General features: G+C 47.3%; 1 protein-coding gene across 1 annotated transcript in view; it reads left to right on the forward strand.

The window, feature by feature from the left end:
- Positions 1–17,827, forward strand: part of MYO5C (myosin VC) — a 717,152-nt gene that overhangs the window by 553,180 nt on the left and 146,145 nt on the right. The gene's annotated exons all lie outside the window — the stretch shown is intronic.

The following is a 17,827-nucleotide window of genomic DNA, read 5'->3' on the forward strand; positions in this document are numbered from 1 at the left end:
CTACCCTGCAAGCCCTTTACAGATATACCAAGGTACATGCACTCTCTTATTTGTCTCTAAGAATCTCTTCAGCGTAATGTTTCAAGGGAGCCTGATGATCAGGGCAAGCAATATCCCCCCTTCTCAAACAAGTTAAATGTATTTACACTACAACTATTATTTAGTTATGTATGCATCTCACACATAGAGCTATTGCAATATCGCTGCAGGCAGGGTGGAAAGGGTTAAGTATGGTAATTAAAGATTTCTGCAATGTGCAGTTTTTAATGTGCCGCAGCGGCCTAAACTAAGGTCTTGGAGCAAGGACGGCCCCTCTGCTATGGCAGAGGATTGTTGTCCCACTGCTGAAAGCAGAAAAATAAAGTGGCAATAAAAGTATTGTATTATGACTTTTTTCTTCCGCTTTCTTAGGGCGGGGCCAGCATGCTCCTTGTCAGCACAGGTAGGAGTAGTATGTGCACTTCTAAGTGTGCATATCAGTTTGGCCTGAGTCGGTGTGTGCCTGCGTTTGTGTATCTTGGGAGGGGACCTCACAGACACACTGGGAGAGGACACAGGGGACGTGTGAATGGTAGTGGTGGTGGTGACTGCACGTGAGCGGGGTGTGGTGGTGGGTGTGCTGATGATGGTAGTAGTGGCTGTAGAGGTAGTGCATGCAGGTGTGAGTGTAGACGAGACAAGGAGGGAGGAGGGAGACGAGGAGGAGGGGGACACAGTGGAGGCAGTGGATGTTGCTATGTCTGCATGTGTGTGATGCTTGCGTGAGTGCCTGTGGGACGTGTGGTGCTTATGTTTGCCTGAGCTTCCCTTGTGTGTTGACGTGTGTGCATGCTGGTCTGTAGGCGTGCTTGGGATAGGCTGAGGTACAGGGGATTGGGTTGGGGTGGAGGAAGTTGGAGGGGGGAGGCTAGACACAGGTACAATGGCTGCCATCGGTGCTGAGGCCAGAGTCTGAAAAGCTCGCTGAAGGGGCGCCTGACCAGAATTAATGCCCTCCAGGAATGCATTTGTTTGTTGGAACTGCCTTTCTACACTCTGGATGGCATTCAAAATGGTAGACTGCCCAACAGTTAGGGACCTGAGGAGGTCAATGGCCTCCTCACTTAGGGCAGCAGGGGTGACAGGGGCAGGGCCTGAGGTGCCTGGGACGAAGGTGATGCCCACCCTCCCGGGTGAGCGGGCACGGGGCGAAAGCTGAGGGGCTGCTGGGAGGGCGGTGCTGGAAGGGGGGGTGGCGGCTGTACCTGTAGATGGGGGGGGGCACAGATGTTGCCGCCACCACAAGGGAGCTCCCATCAGAGGACGAGTCCGTGTCACTGGTTTCAGCTCCTGTCCCCGCCGTGGAGCTCCCCTCGCCCTCCGTCCCACTGGTGAAGTCCGATTCCGTAGTGTGGCCCTCCATGGCCATGTGGGATGCAGCCCCCTCGTGCTCCGGTGCTCCGGTGCCACTGCTCCTCCTGATGATGCTAATGCACACAAGAACAGGGAGACCACAAAAAGAGGGGGGGGCGACAGAAGAAAGACATGTTGAGTGCATACATTACCGCTACCGTTGGCGGACACGACAGACACAGAAGCCCCCTGCACTACGCCGTGCTCTTGGGCTCCACTGCTCAATTCCTGGGAAATGGCCTACAAGGCTATGGACGACATCTGCACACATGAATAACACAGGGGCATGACTAGGTGTACTTGGCACTCTACAGAGGTGGGGTGGGATGCCACACGGCCTGCCTTACGGAAGGACCTTGCCTACTAAACTCGCCCTGGCCTAGGGAAACCCACAACCCACCTCCCACACCCAGACACCTCCAATGCGCGCAAAATCAGCAGAATGCGAGTGTACTCACCCCCTTGTGGCTGCCGTGATGCCCTCAAGCGGGTACGCCACCGCTAGGATCCTGAACATCAGGGGGGTCATGGTGCGACAGGCACTCCTCCCACGTTGGGAGACCATCCCCAGCTGAGCCTCCGCCGTCTTCTTGCTCCAGCGGCGAATGTCCTCCCATCTTTTCCGGCAGTGGGTGCTCCGTCTGTGGTAGACCCCCAGGGTCCGGACGTCCTTGGCGATGGCACGCCAAATATGTTTTTTCTGGTGGGCGCTGACCTACATGATTTGTACAGGGGGAAGAGAAAGTTATTACCAACTGCACCGTCAAAGTGATTGGCCCCCATCCCTACCCTTGCCATGTGGCACATGCACTCACCGTCGTTTCATGCACGCCGCACTCTCCCCCCTTCCTTCTTACATCCACCCCTCTCCACACAAGCATAGCCCATACAGCATGCTCCCAGTGTACTTACCTGTTTGTCTGGAGGACTGTAGAGTAGCGTGTACTGGGGGAGGACCCGTCCACGAGTTTCTCCAACTCCTCTGATGTGAAGGCAGGGGCCCTTTCCCCAGACTCTCAAGCCATTGTCTCTTCCAGACCGAGGTCACAGCAGCACTTGCAGTGTAGGTCCTCTCCTGTCGAAGATCAGGTATTGAGTGATTGTACAGATAGAAAATTGCGGTCACGTCCACGGCAGTGCGTACCGTCACCGCTGGCGTACATCGTCATTGGCTCCTGGGACCCATAGGGTCCAATGTTAACCAATGCAGCATTGCGCCGCGGTCTTTGACCACCTACTGCAATAGTGTACAATGCCAGCGTAGTTACCTCACATCCCATTGTCCCACTTTAGAGGTCAGGCAGCCGCCATTTCAGGGGCCCACATGGCTTCATTTTCAACTGCGTCACACATACCTAGGCCTAGACTCAACACACACACAGGCCACTTTTTGATTATGAATGGTGTTCTGTGTAATCTGTGGGTACGTACCTCTGAGTTGTTTGACTCTGTGCTCGCTGTTGTCCTTCATAGGCACCGTCCGCCGGGACATGTGAGGAGATGGCGGCATCCTCCAGTGTACCGACCGTTGGTGGACCTGTCGACAATGGAGAAAAGACATGTGATCATCACATACAGGCTTGACTGTGCCACAATCCAGGAACTGTGTACCCAGTTGGAGCCGGACCTGATGTCAGCTATCCGCCATCCCACAGGAATCCCCCCTCAAGTGCAGGTGCTGTCAGTGCTCCATTTCCTTGCAAGTGGGTCATTTCAAACAACAGTGGCCATAGCATCAGGGATGTCCCAGCCGATGTTCTCCAACGTGTTGTCCAGAGTGTTGTCTGCCCTGCTGAAACACATGCGGAGCTACATCGTTTTCCCTCAGGTGGAGGATTTTCCTACAGTGAAAGGTGATTTCTATGCCCTGGGACATATCCCCAACATCATAGGTGCCATTGATGGGACACATGTGGCTTTGGTACCCCCCCACAGGAGTGAACAGGTGTACAGAAACCGGAAGAGTTATCATTCCATGAATGTACAGATGGTATGTTTGGCAGACCACTACATTTCCCATGTGAATGCCATGTTCCCTGGCTCAGTGCATGACGCCTAAATCCTGCGGAATAGCAGCATCCCTTATGTGATGGGTCAACTCCAGAGGCACCGTGTGTGGCTATTAGGTAAGCACCTGGAAGCTAGTCAGCGGGAATGGTTGTCTGGGTCTGGGGATATCCCTCCAGGTTAGTGTGTGTCTAACAGTTGTCCCTCGCCATTTGCAGGTGACTCTGGTTACCCCAACCTGTCATGGCTACTGACCCCAGTGAGGAATCCCAGGACAAGGGCAGAGGAACGCTACAATGAGGCCCATGGGCGAACTAGGAGGGTGATCGAGTGGACCTTCAGCCTCCTGAAGGCCAGGTTCAGGTGCCTCCATATGACAGGTGGATCCCTATTCTACTCACCAAAGAAGGTGTGCCAGATCATCGTGGCCTGCTGTATGCTTCACAACTTGGCTTTGCGACGACAGGTGCCTTTTCTGGAGGAGGATGGTCCAGATGGCGGTGTTGTTGCAGCTGTGGAGCCTGTGGACAGTGAAGACGAGGAAGCAGAGGAAGAAGACATGGACAACAGGGACTCAGTGATCCAGCAATATTTCCAGTGAGACACAGGTAAGAATATAAACCTGCCTAGTACATGTTCTTAAACACTACTACCTCTCTACTGTCTGTCGTTTTCACCCAGTGTATGGTCACTGAGTTGTCACTTTCCCTTACGATTTCAAAGATGTGGGTCCCACTGTGTGACATCTGCTTTGATTCCTCATGGACTAGAGCTGTGTGACATAGGTATGTTGACATTACCAATGAATTTTTTTTTGCCACAGTTATTGCTAATACAGTATTCCGAAATCACAGACAGACTCCAGATTGTTTTGTGCTTTAAGGTTGTTTATTTCAGTGCTCAATACTTGAGGGGGTTGTAAAATGGTGAGGGGTGATGGCGGAGGAATGTCCATGGCAGAGTCCAGTCTATTAGTCTCACAGGTGCATTGCCCATATGGGCATAGGAAGTGGAGCTGGGGCAGTTTAAGGATGGACAGGGTGACAAAGTGGGACAGTAGGATGACAATCAGGGTGGTCTCATTTCTTGGCGGGGGTCTTGGCATCGTTCTCTGTCTTTGTCCTGGATCTCAGGGACCATTTGCGAGGTGGTTCTCCCTCTGCAGGGGGTAGGGTGCTGGTGTGGTGGTCCTGTGGTGGTGCCTCCTGTCCACTAGCACCGGCGGAGGTGGTGGGAAGTTAATCGTCCATGCTAGTGTCAGGGGCCCCTTGTAGTGCCACAGTGTCCCTCCTGGTGTTTAGTACTTCCTTCAGCACCCCTACGATGGTGCCCAGGGTGGAATTGATGGTTCTGAGTTCCTCCCTGAAGCCCATATACTGTTCCTCCTGCAGGTGCTGGGTCTCCTGAAACTTGGCCAGTACCGTTGCCATCGTCTCCTGGGAGTGGTGGTAGGCTCCCATGATGGACGAGGGGGCCTCGTGGAGAGTGGGTTCCCTGGGCCTGTCCGCCCCCTGTCGCACAGCAGCCCTCCCAGTTCCCCTGTGTTCCTGTGCCTCCGTCCCCTGGACCCCAGGTCCCTGTTGTTGTTGGGGTGGTGGGTTAGCCTGGGTTCCCTGTAGTGGTGGACACACAGCTGATTAACGTGTCCTGGGGACGGAAGTATGGGCCCGCTGGGTGGGTGCTGTGCTGGTGTTTCCAGAGGGGGGAAGCTCTGTAGTGGCCTGTGACTGGGTGAGGGGAACCGACTGTCCCGAGGTCCCCGATGGGCCGGGCTGGTCATCTAGATCCAGTTGGACAGAGGTGCTGTCATCACTGTGGGCCTCTTCTGTTGGTGGTGTGGACATGTGTGGTCCCTCCTGTCCGGTGACGTTGGGTAGGGGTCCTGCAGGGGTATAAAAGCATGATTATTGCATCTGTGTGTGTCATGGTGTGCAATGGGTGGGTGACCGTGTACCCCAGTGCTAGCATTCCTGTGTGGGATCTTGTGTGATGATGGTTTAGGGGGGTGTATGGGTATGTGCAGTGGGCATGCTTTAGTGATGGGTGTCCATGCTTTGTTGTTGCATACAGGGCTTGGTGTTAGGATGTGTGGTTTGTGATGTTGGGACATTTGTGAGTAGTTGGAGTGATGGGGGTGAGGGTATGTGGTGGCATGCAGGTAGGGTGGGGGATGTAATAGTTAAGATTTGACTTACCAGAGTCCATTCCTCCACCTACTCCTGCGAGGCCCTCAGGCTGCAGAATCGCCAAGACCTGCTCATCCCATGTTGTTAGTTGTGGGGGAGGAGGCGGGGTCCGCCGCCAGTCCACTGAACTTCCAGGTTGTGTCTTGAGACCACGGAACGCACCTTCCCCCGTAGGTCGTTCCACCTCTTCCTGATGTCCTCCCGATTTCTTGGGTGCTGTCCCACTGCATTGACCCTGTGTCAGAGTCACCAGATCCTCGGGGTCTGCGCACGTTCCCAACACGTCCACCACTGAACAGCTCCAAGACTCTGATAGATAAATCACAGAGGCTAAGAGAGTTAAAGATGTGAAGAGAGGATTAGGAAGGGAAACAGCTGGGAAGGAGACCTGTAGTAAGAAAAAGGTTAGAACACACAATTTAAAAATTATATCTCCTGAAATCAATACTAGACTATGATTCTAAGCATAGTCATTCTGAAAAAATGAACAATCTAAGAATTACGTTTAAAATGACTACGTTTCAAGATGATGAATACCTGTGAGGGAATCAAGATGGATTAAATGAAAACTTTCTTATTCAAGTACTTTCCTTTACATGAGAATCAGAAAAACATTCTGACTACATTTTAAACCAGTCATATAAATCCTTTTTTTTTAGAATGCATACTAGGACCATACAATATTGCATCTAGAAACTCTGATCTTCTGTGTACTCCTAAAATGTTTCAACACAAATTGCACATATTGTAGATATATATATATATATATATATATATATATATATATATATATATATATATATATATATATATATATATATATATATAGTAAACACCATAAAAGGATTGTGCACCATGAATAACACAATATGGATTCAGGAAAAACAAATCACATAACTTGTCAACTTGAATATTATATGATAAATATCTTAGAATAGTGGCATACGATAAACAACATGAAAAAACTCGAGGAGAGAATTATGCGTCTTGCCGATTCGAGTGTCACCATGTAAAAAGCCAAGAAATGGTAGTACGCAATGAATATCAAAGTCAAATCATCATTAAACGAATTGCGCGTCTTGCCGATTCATAAACCACGATGTAAATGCCAAGAAATAACAGCTCACAATGAATAACAAGATCAAATGAAACGAATTGCGCGTCTTTTGCTGATTCTTAAGCCACCATGTAAATGTCAAGAAATGGTAGCGCGCAGTGAACAACAAAGTTAAAACACCATAAAAAGAATTCTGCGTCTTGCCGATTCTTAAGCCACCATGTAAATGTCAAGAAATGGTAGAGCGCAATGAATAACAAAGTTAAAACACCATAAAACGAATTGCGCCTCTTGCCGATTCTTAAGCCACCATGCAACTGTCAAGAAATGGTAGCGTGCAATGAATAACAAGATTAAATTATCATGAAAAGAATTGCGCGTCTTGCCGATTCGCAAGTCACCCTGTAAATGTCACAAACACTCAAGCGCATATTTCACACGCACAAAGTACTCTGTCAAATCATAAAAGAATTAGGCCTAAGAACATGAGAGTTCTCGATAACGGCGTCGGGAGGCCAGCCCAACCACCGTCTTACCGCCCAGAACAAGGATCTCCAAATGAAGAATGAAAGTCAGATGTCTGGAAGATCAAATAGGCCACCGACACAGGAGCTCAGGAAGTAGCTGCTGCTCTGCCCCGGGACCTCTGAATAGTGAGCACTTGGAGCTGGGCTGGCTCCTTTTTATAGAGTCTTGGCCCAGCCCACAACCACACCCAGGCATGTTGCAGGGAAAGTCTCTAGAAGGCCCTGGAAAGGGACCACACCCTAACACACTCTGAAAGCCTGCAGCAATACATTACAAATGAACAGCATTTGTAAGCACATAAAAAATAAGTCTTCAGGATTGAACTCTGCAATGCAAAAGGTTAAACAGCAACATATCAGCACAATGCATAAATTACGTTGTTTTGAGAGTGCTGGGGTTTTGCATTCTAGTCGCCAATAGAGCGCGCACTGCCCGGTGTTGACAGTACTCCCCTCTCCCAGACGCACTCTATAGCCTGGTTTGCCTGGATTAAGACGATGAAAGCGTCTCACAAGTACTGGAACATGAACATCAGATGCGAAACCCATGAGTTACTTTCAGGACCATAACCTTTCCATGAGATTAAGTACCATAGATTACGCCCTCGTAGTTTAGAATCCAACACTTTCTTAACTTCATATTCTTCTTCTCCCTGTACTAGAACAGGAGCTGGATGAGGGTGGACCTTTTGGACTGCCCTTTTCAATAGGGAAGTGTGGAACACTGGATGAATCCGTAAGGATCTGGGCAATTGTAGTTTATAGGTTACCGGATTGATTTCCTGAAGGACTGTGTAAGGACCTATAAATTTGGGATTAAACATATGCTTCTTCTTGAAGACTATGGTGGTCATTCCGACCTAGGCGGGCGGCGGTTGCCGCCCGCCCGTCGGAAGCCGCCTGAATACCGCCCCGCGGTCAATAGACCGCGAGGGGTATTCTGACTTTCCCGCTGGGCCGGCGGGCGATCTGATTCAGATCGCCCGCCGGCCCAGCGGGAAAGCGCCTTCCACAAGGAAGCCGGCTCGGAATCGAGCCGGCGGAGTGGAAGGCGTGCGACGGGTGCAGCAGCACCCGTCGCGCTTTTCAGTGTCTGCATCGCAGACACTGAAAAGCCTAGTTGGGCCCTGTTAGGGGGCCCCTGCAGTGCCCATGCCATGGGCATGGGCACTGCAGGGGCCCCCAGGGGCCCCAAGACGCCCGTTCCCGCCGGCCAGGTTCTGGCGGTAAGAACCGCCAGAGCCAGGCCGGCGGGAAGGGGGTCGGAATCCCATGGCGGCGCAGCATGCTGCGCCGCCATGGAGGATTCCCCAGGGCAGCGGGAAACTGGCGGGAGACTGCCAGTTTTCCCTGTCTGACCGCGGCGTTAGCGCCGCGGTCAGAATGCCCTTAGGGGCACCGCCGGCCTGTCGGCGGTGCTCCCGCACCCGTTGGCCCTGGCGGATTGTATCCGCCAGGGTCAGAATGAGGGCCTATATGTTTTATGGAAAGCCACACTTTGTCACCTGGTTGATATTGCGGTCCCTCACAATGTTTCTTGTCATAATGCCTTTTGTATTTTTGTTTGGCTTTTTCTAAATGCTGTTGAATCAGTTTCTGGGTTTGATGCAAATGCTGAATGGTTTCTGACACAGCTGGAGTAAGAGAACTTTCTTGCGGAATTGTGATGGGCAGGGTGTCAGAATGATAGCCAAATAAACCAAAAAAGGGTGTAACGCCAATAGAAGTATGGAATGAGTTATTATAAGCTAACTCAGCTAACCAGGGCATAGATGTCCAAGAATGAAGTGCCTTTTCAGCGTAGGCATGTATGTATTGTTTCAAAGTCTGATTTAGTCTCTCCGTTTGACCATCTGTTTGAGGATGGTGACTAGTAGATAGCTTAGATGTCACTTGGAGTGTTTTACACCATGTCTTCCAGAAATTGGAGGCAAATTGCGACCCCCGATCGGAGAGGATAACTTTTGGCAGTCCATGATAACGAACCACTCTGTTCAGTAAAATAGTTGCCAGTTCACTAGAAGTGGGCAATTTCTTACAGGCAATGAAATGTCCATATTTCGTGAGACTATCTACTACCGCCAGAATTTGAATGCTGTTGAACCACTGGCAGACCGGTAATAAAGTCTAAAGAAATGTGCTCCCATGGACGACTTGGGGTTGGAAGTGGATGTAACAACCCTTTTGGTTTTGAATGACTTGTTTTAATGCGAGCACAAACTTCGCAGTTGTTTACCATTGCTTTTACATCTTTTGTTAGGGTAGGCCACCAAAAATAGCGTTGGATCAGTTCAAGAGTTTTAGGAGTACCTGGGTGACCTGCTGTCGGTATAACATGCAACCAATGAAACACTATCTTGCGAAGTTTGGTAGTGGGTACGAACAAACGAGCGTCATGAAAAGGTAGTCCTTGCTTGATTGACCTTTTGGGATCTGCTTGGGCCCATGTTTGCCATTTCTCAACAGTGAAAGAGTTGCGAATTTCTTCAAAGAAATCTTCAGTTTTTATGATACATAGAACCTTGTCAGGAGCAATGATAGCTCTGGAGGCTTGAAATGCAGGCAGCGTGGTAGACTCTTGACAGGACAAGGCATCAGCTTTGCAATTATCTTTACCAGGCTGGAAGGTTACTACAAAATCAAATTCGGCAAAAAACAGCATCCAGCGTAATTGCTGAGAGGTCAAAAGTCTGGCGGAACTCATGAACTGAAGATTACGATGATCAGTATATACTGTGACAGTGTATTTGGCACCCAACAAATGATGTCTCTATTCTTTAAAGGCGTCACGAATCGCCAGAAGCTCTTTTTCAGCAGTAACATAGTTCTGTTCGGCTTTGTTCAACTTCCGAGACATATAAGCTACAGGATGAAGTTGACCAGTGTCTTTATTTCGTTGTGATAAGACGGCTCCTATTGCTACATCTGAAGCATCAGCTTCCACTATGAAAGGTCGATCCGCATCAGGATGAGTCAAGACTGGGGCAGTGGAGAAAGCTTTCTTCAAAGTCGAGAAGGCTTGATCAGCTTCTGGGGACCATACAAACTTTTCTTTCTTTCTTAGTAGCTTAGTGATTGGAGCCACTATCTGGGAGAAATGATTTATGAATCTCCGGTAAAAATTTGCAAACCCCAGGAAACATTATACATCACGAACAGTCTTTGGGGTGGGCCAATCAGATACGGCTTTTACTTTCTTTTCTGCCATCACCATACCTTGAGGGGTAAGAATAACCCCTAAAAACTCAACTGTGGTAACTTGAAACTCACACTTGGTTAGTTTGCAATATAAATGGTGCTTTGGAAGAGCTGCAAGAATTTTCTTGACATGTTGGACATGTTCGTTTTCATTGTCAGTGTAGATCAAAATGTCATCGATGTAGACTATGGCAAATATGTCAAGGTACTCTCTAAGAACGTCATTCAAGAAAAATGTAAATGCCGCTGGAGCATTACACATACCAAAAGGCATGACGGTGTATTCAAAAGGCCATATCTTGTCTTGAACGCTGTTTTCCATTCGTCACCCTCTCTCATTCTGACCAAATGATAAGCACCTCGAAGGTCAAGCTTCGTGTAGATTTTTGCTCTCTTTACTTGTTCCAATAATACCGGAATTAGGGGTAAAGGATATTTATTCTTGATGGTGACTTTGTTCAAACCCCTATAGTCGATGCAAGTTCGAAGTTTTCCATTAGCTTTTGAAACAAAAAACAAAGGCGAAGCTGCAGGAGACTTAGAGGGGCGAATGAAGCCATTCTCCAAAAATTGATCTAGGTATTTTCGTAAATGTTGATTTTCATGTTCTGACAGGGCATATACACAACAGTTGGGAAGTATTGTACCTGGGGCTAGATCAATTTGAAAGTCCTAAGATCTATGAGGAGGTAGAGTCTCTGCTCCTTTCTCATCAAATACATCTTTGTAAGATGAATACTGTTTGGGCAGCTGAATTTCTTTCTCCGCGGCAGTAGCTATGTAAGAGTTACAAACTTTTGATACTTGAATCTTTTGGAGACATTGTTCATTACATAGCGCAGATGAGAACACGATTTTTCGTTTTGCCCAATTGATCTCTGGATTGTGATGAGTTAACCATGGCAAGCCAAGTATAATCCCATATTGGGGAGCATGGATAAAGTCAAGAATGATTTTCTCTTTATGTTTCTTTCTTTGATTCTAATCTTCACAAATCATCGACAAGGGGATAGTCTGAAGAGTTACTGGACCTCCAGTCAAGAGTTTTCCATCGACTGCCTGGATGATTTCTGGGGTCTTCTTTTCAATACATGGGATCCCCATGCACAAACCAATTGGACATCAACAAAGTTCCCAGTAGCCCCAGAATCGACTAGAGCTTTTTTTAAATAGATCTTTTTCTTGACCTGAACTCTTATTTCCAGTTTAAGATGTCTAGATTGTGAAGGGTCCACGGTGACACCCAAGAGCAACCCTTCTCTGCATCTTGGGTGTTTCAGTTTTCCAACTCGACTGGTGCATTGGCTGCTACCTTCTGAACTGGACCTTGCTTGTTCTTTGGTTTGATTGGACAATCTTTGGCAAAATGACCCTTCCGCCCACGATAAAGACATTGTCCATTTTTTTCTGCGTAGGTCCTTTTCATCTTTGGTCAAAGGTCTTCTGATCGTTCCAATTTCCATCGGTTCCGGCGTTCTCACTTTCGGAGTTCTTGAGTCTCTGTTATCATGAACACGCCATGAATATTTTTCAATCTTGTTGCGCGTTCCTTTACGTTCTGCTAAACGATGATCAAGCCTCAAGACAAGGTTTATTAATTCTTGACAGTTTGTAGGTTGTGGGTCGATTTGCGCTAAGATGTCTTTTAGTTCCTCTTTGAGTCCCTTGTAAAACAAGACCACTTGTTTTTCTTCAGGCCAGGATTTCTCAGCAACCAGCCGGTTAAAGTTGGCTAAATACGACACTAGGTCTTGATTCCCTTGGCGTAAATCTAATAATTCACGATCTGCTGACTGTGTTACAGTTCTACGATCAAAAACTCTCTCAAACTCACAAACAAAATTTCTCCAGTTGTACAACAAGGGACTATTTTTACGCACAAGAGGAATTGCCCAAGTAGCTGCATCCCCAGCCAAATATGATAACAAGAAAGCTACTTTGGACTGGGCATCGGGGAAAGTATGTGGTCTGCAGGTGAAGTGTAGTCCCACTTGAACCAGGAAAGATTGCGCTTACAAAAGATCACCTGAGAAACGTTCTGGGGGAGCTAAAGGAATTGCGGAAGGAACATTTAGGGAAATGTTTGTCGGATTACTTCCAGAAGCCTGAGAAGAAGTACCTGGCCAGGACACACCTGTGGGACTTTGTTCCTTCTTCTCTACCTTATCTTGCAACTGACTCACTCTCTCAGCTAAGCTAGTTGTTAATTCTTTGGATGATACCACCTCTGCCTGGAGCTGGGTGATAGCCTTGACTAACTCGTCCAGCGTGGCCATGCTGAGAACATACACAAACCAGGAGGATAATAATTTGTGGGCTCACTGTTCTGTCAGAGTCACCAGATCCTCGGGGTCTGCGCACGTTCCAAACACGTCCACCACTGAACAGCTCCAAGACTCTGATAGATAAATCACAGAGGCTAAGAGAGTTCAAGAGGGGAGGAGGGGATTAGGAAGGGAAACAGCTGGGAAGGAGACCTGTAGTAAGAAAAAGGTTAGAACACACAATTTGAAAATTATATCTCCTGAAATCAATACTAGACTATGATTCTAAGCATAGTCATTCTGAAAAAATGAACAATCTAAGAATTACGTTTAAAATGACTAAGTTTCAAGATGGCCGAATACCTGTAAGGGAATCAAGATGGATTAAATGAAACTTTCTTATTCAAGTACTTTCCTTTACATGAGAATCGGAAAAACATTCTGACTAAATTTTAAACCAGTCATATAAATCCTTTTTTTTGAGAATGCATACTAGGACCATACAATATTGCATCTAGAAACTCTGATCTTCTGTGTACTCTTAAAATGTTTCAACACAAATTGCACATATTGTAGATTTATATATATATATATATATATATAGTAAACACCATAAAAGGACTGTGCACCATGAATAACACAATATGGATTCAGGAAAAACAAATCACATAACTTGTCAACTCGAATATTACATGATAAATATCTTAGAATAGTGGCATACAATAAACAACATGAATTAAACTCGAGGAGAGAATCGTGCGTCTTGCCGATTCGAGTGTCCCCATGTAAACAGCCAAGAAATGGTAGTACGCAATGAATATCAAAGTAAAATCATCATTAAACGGATCGCGCGTCTTGCCGATTCGTAAACCACAATGTAAATGTCAAGAAATTGTAGCGCGCAATGAATAACAAATTTAAAACACCATAAAACGAATTGCGCGTCTTGCCGATTCTTAAGCCACCATGTAACTGTCAAGAAATGGTAGCGTGCAATGAATAACAAGATTAAATGATCATGAAACGAATGCGCGTCTTGCCGATTCGCAAGTCACCCTGTAAATGTCACAAACACTCAAGCGCATATTTCACACGCGCAAAGTACTCTGTCAAATCATAAAAGAATTAGGCCTAAGAACATGAGAGTTCTCGATAACGGCGTCGGGAGGCCAGCCCAACCACCGTCTTACCGCCCAGAACAAGGATCTCCAAATGAAGAATGAAAGTCAGATGTCTGGAAGATCAAATAGGCCACCAGGACAGGAGCTCAGGAAGTAGCTGCTGCTCTGCACCAGGACCTCTGAATAGTGAGCAGTTGGAGCTGGGCTGGCTCCTTTTTATAGAGTCTTGGCCCAGCCCACAAACCACACCCAGGCATGTTGCAGGGAAAGTCTCTAGAAGGCCCTGGAAAGGGACCACACACTAACACACTCTGAAAGCCTGCAGAAATACATTACAAATGAACAGCATTTGTAAGCACATTAAAAATAAGTCTTCAGGATTGAACTCTGCAATGCAAAAGGTTAAACAACAACATATCAGCACAATGCATAAATTACGTTGTTTTGAGAGTGCTGGGTGTTTGCATTCTAGTCGCCAATAGAGCGTGCACTGCCCTGCTGTTGACACCCTGTCCACTATTCTTCGCATAGCTCCATCTTCCTTGCAATGGAGGTGTGCTGCACCTGTGATCCGAATAGCTGTGGCTCTACCCGGACGATTTCCTCCACCATGACCATGAGCTCCTCTTCCGAGAACCTGGGGTGTCTTTGCTGTGCCATGGGGTGGTGTAAGTGACGTGTGGGGTGGTGTGTGGGGTGATAAGTGTGCTGATATGTAGTGGGGTGTAGTGTAAGGTGCGTGGAAGTTATGTGGGTGATGGTGTTGTGTGCCTGTGGATGCTAGTGTTGTTGATGGTGGTGTCCCTCTCTGGCTTTCGTTCGTGATTTGTGGTCGTAAGGATTCCAAGCTGTGGGTCATAATAGCTGTGGCGGAATTCCGCGGCCGCGGCGGTGTGTTGGCGGTCTTCTGCACGGCGGTAAGCAGCTTTTACCGCCAATGTTGTAATGACCGCCTTAGTTCTTAAAGCCTGAAAGCCTTGAGGCCTGCAATATTTACATGGTTTTGTTAACTCTCGGGTGCCCGGGATGAGGTAGTTATGTCCACTTTTGTGGCGCTCAGGCGCCAGGGATGTAACCACCTCATCCTGACATGGGCCCCCGGGGGGAGTGCTAGCCTGGCATCCCCCTCCCCTGGGCAGGGATGGAAGGGGAATCACTTCCCCTTCCACCCCGCCCTCTGTGGCGTCTGATGACGTCAGCGTGCATTCGTGCGCTGACCTCATCAGAGACTTCCACCTCTTCCAGCGTGGATCAGAGGACAAAAGCATTTCTCCTCCGATCACGTTGAGGGGCAAGAGTGGCCTTTACTCTCCTTTCATGTCTCTCTCTGCATTGGACGAGGGTCACTACCCAGGGGGGGCAAATTAATTGAAGGCAATTTCTGCTCCGGGGGGGGGGGGGCAGAAACCCCTAGACACCAGGGATATATATATTTTTTGTTTACATCATTTTTTTTTATATGTGGGGAGCTACTCCTTAGGCAAGGGTCGCTCCCCTGGGGGGCAAATTGTCTTTAGGCCATTTCTGCCCCCTTGGGAGCAGATCAGCCTATTTTTATTAGGCCAATCTTTCCCCAATGTGTCAGTATCATGAGAGGGGAGCGACCCCTTAGGCAAGGTTCCCTCTCCTGGGGGGGGATTTGTTTTAGGCAGATCAGCCTATTTGTCAACATCAGGGCACTGCACGCTCTACGGGCGACTGGAATGCAAAAACCCAGCAGAGAGATAACGTAATTCATGCATTATGCTGATATGCTGTTGTTTAACCTTTGCATTGCAGAGTTTAATCCTGAAGACTTATTTTCAAGGTGCTTATAAATACTGTTCATTTGCAATGTATTGCTGCAGGCTTTCAGAGTGTGTCAGGGTGTGGTCCCTTTCCAGGGCTTTCTAGAAGCTTTCTCTGCAGCATGACTGGGTGTGGTTTGTGGGCTGGGCCAGACTCTATATAAGGGAGCCAGCCCAGCTCCATGTGCTCACTATTCAGAGGTTCCGGTGCAGAGCAGCAGCAACTTCCTGAACCCCTGTTCCGGAGGCCTACTTTGATCTTCCAGGCCTTTGCCCTTCATTACATTGGTGATCCTTGATCAGGGCGGTAAGACAGAGGTCGGGCTGGGCCCTCAATTCTGTTTTCGAAGGCATTCAAGTTCTTGGGCCTAATTTTCATGTTGAGAGATTTTACCTTGTGCCTGTGAATGTGCTCTTGGTTTTTCTGGCATTTACATGTTGATATTTGAATCAGCAAGACGCGCGATTCATTCCTCGTGTTTAACTCTTGATATACATTGTGTGCTACCATTTCTTGGCAGTTACATGGTGGCATTCGAAACCACAAGGCGCGCAATTCATTCCTCGTGTTTAACCCTTGATATTCATTGTGCGCTACCATTTCTTGGCAGTTACATGGTGGCATTCGAATCAGCAAGACGCGCAATTCATTTTCCTTGCAGTTAACTCTTGATACGCATTGTGCGCAAGCATTTCTTGGCATTTACATGGTGACATTCGAATCCGCAAGACGTGCAATTCATTCCTTGTGTTTAACGCTTGATACTCATTTTGTGCAACCATCTCTTGGCATTTACATGGTAGCGTTCGAATCTGCAAGACGCGCGATTCATTTTCCTTGCATTTAACTCTTGATACGCATTGTGCGCAAGCATTTCTTGGCATTTACATGGTGACATTTGAATCGGCAAGGCGCGTGATTCATTCCTTGTGTTTAACTCTTGATACTCATTGTGCGCAACCATTTCTTGACATTTACAAGGTGACATTCGAATCGGCAAGACACTCCTGCAATAAAAACTTGATGTTTCAGATTGCTTGCAGTGTGCGCTATCATTTCATGGCCTTTGCATATTCTTGTGGAAATCAGCAATGTGCGCGATTCATGTTTCTGCATTTAAAACTAAGTGTTAAAATTCTAGATGTTACATTATATGTGCATAATAAGTCCCTTAATACAACTCCTATTGTGTTCCAGAAAAAGTTCAGATTATTTTCTTGTCCTCATGCAAAAAGGCCGTGTTTGATTTTGAAAACATCATTCTAGAGGGTTCTTATATTTCTAGTCAATGTGTAACATTTCATTAATAGGTTCATTGAGAAGTTGTATTGATCATTCTTGATTCCTTCCCACGTAATCAGACGTCTTAAGGCCTAGTTATTTAGTCCATGCTTAAGTTATCCATGGTTACAGTATGACAATGCTTAGAATCATAGTCTAGTAAAGATTAATATGATATAGTTTTGATATTGTGTGTTTTAACCTTTTGCTTCCTACACGTCTCCTTCCCAGCTGTTCCCTACCTAATCCCTTTTTTCCCCACTTGGACTCTCTTAGACTCTGTGACATTCTAATCAGAGTATTGGAGCTGTCTTTTGGTGGACATGTTGGGAACGTGCGCAGACCCCGAGGATCTGGTGACTCTGACACTATTATAATTAGGCCGATCTGCCCCCGGGGGGCAGAAACCCCTAGACACCAGGGATATATATTTTCATTGTTTACCTTATTTTTCTATATGTGGGGAGCGACCCCCTTAGACAATGGTTGCTCCCCTGGGGGGCAAATTGTCTTTAGGCCATTTCTGCACCCCTTTGGGAGCAGATCGACCTATTTCTATTAGGCCAATCTGCCCCAAGGGGTGCAGAAACCACTAGACACTAGGGATTTTTATTTTTTTGCGTCTGTTTCACGCAAAGGGAGCGACCCCTAGGCAAGGGTCATTCCCCTGGGGGGCACATTTATTTTAGGCCATTTCTGCCCTCCAGGGGAGCAGATTGGCCCATTTTTATTAGGCTGATCGGCCCCGGGGGGAGGACCACTTAGGCACCAGGGATTGGTGTGTGTGTATATGTGTGTTTTGTTTGGGGGGGCAGGAGATGGTAGGAGAAACCATCGCTTGAATGGTACCAACAAGATCAGATTTAGGGGTAACACCCTCACCAGTCATAGTGTGACCGAAATAATCAATAGTCTTAGTACCAAACTTGCATTTCTCTAATTTCACAGTTAGATTGTGATCACTCAACCTTCCCAACACTTGTCTGACCCTCGCACCATGTTCAAC

Source organism: Pleurodeles waltl, chromosome 3_1, assembly GCF_031143425.1.
Source record: "Pleurodeles waltl isolate 20211129_DDA chromosome 3_1, aPleWal1.hap1.20221129, whole genome shotgun sequence".
Taxonomy (NCBI): domain Eukaryota; kingdom Metazoa; phylum Chordata; class Amphibia; order Caudata; family Salamandridae; genus Pleurodeles; species Pleurodeles waltl.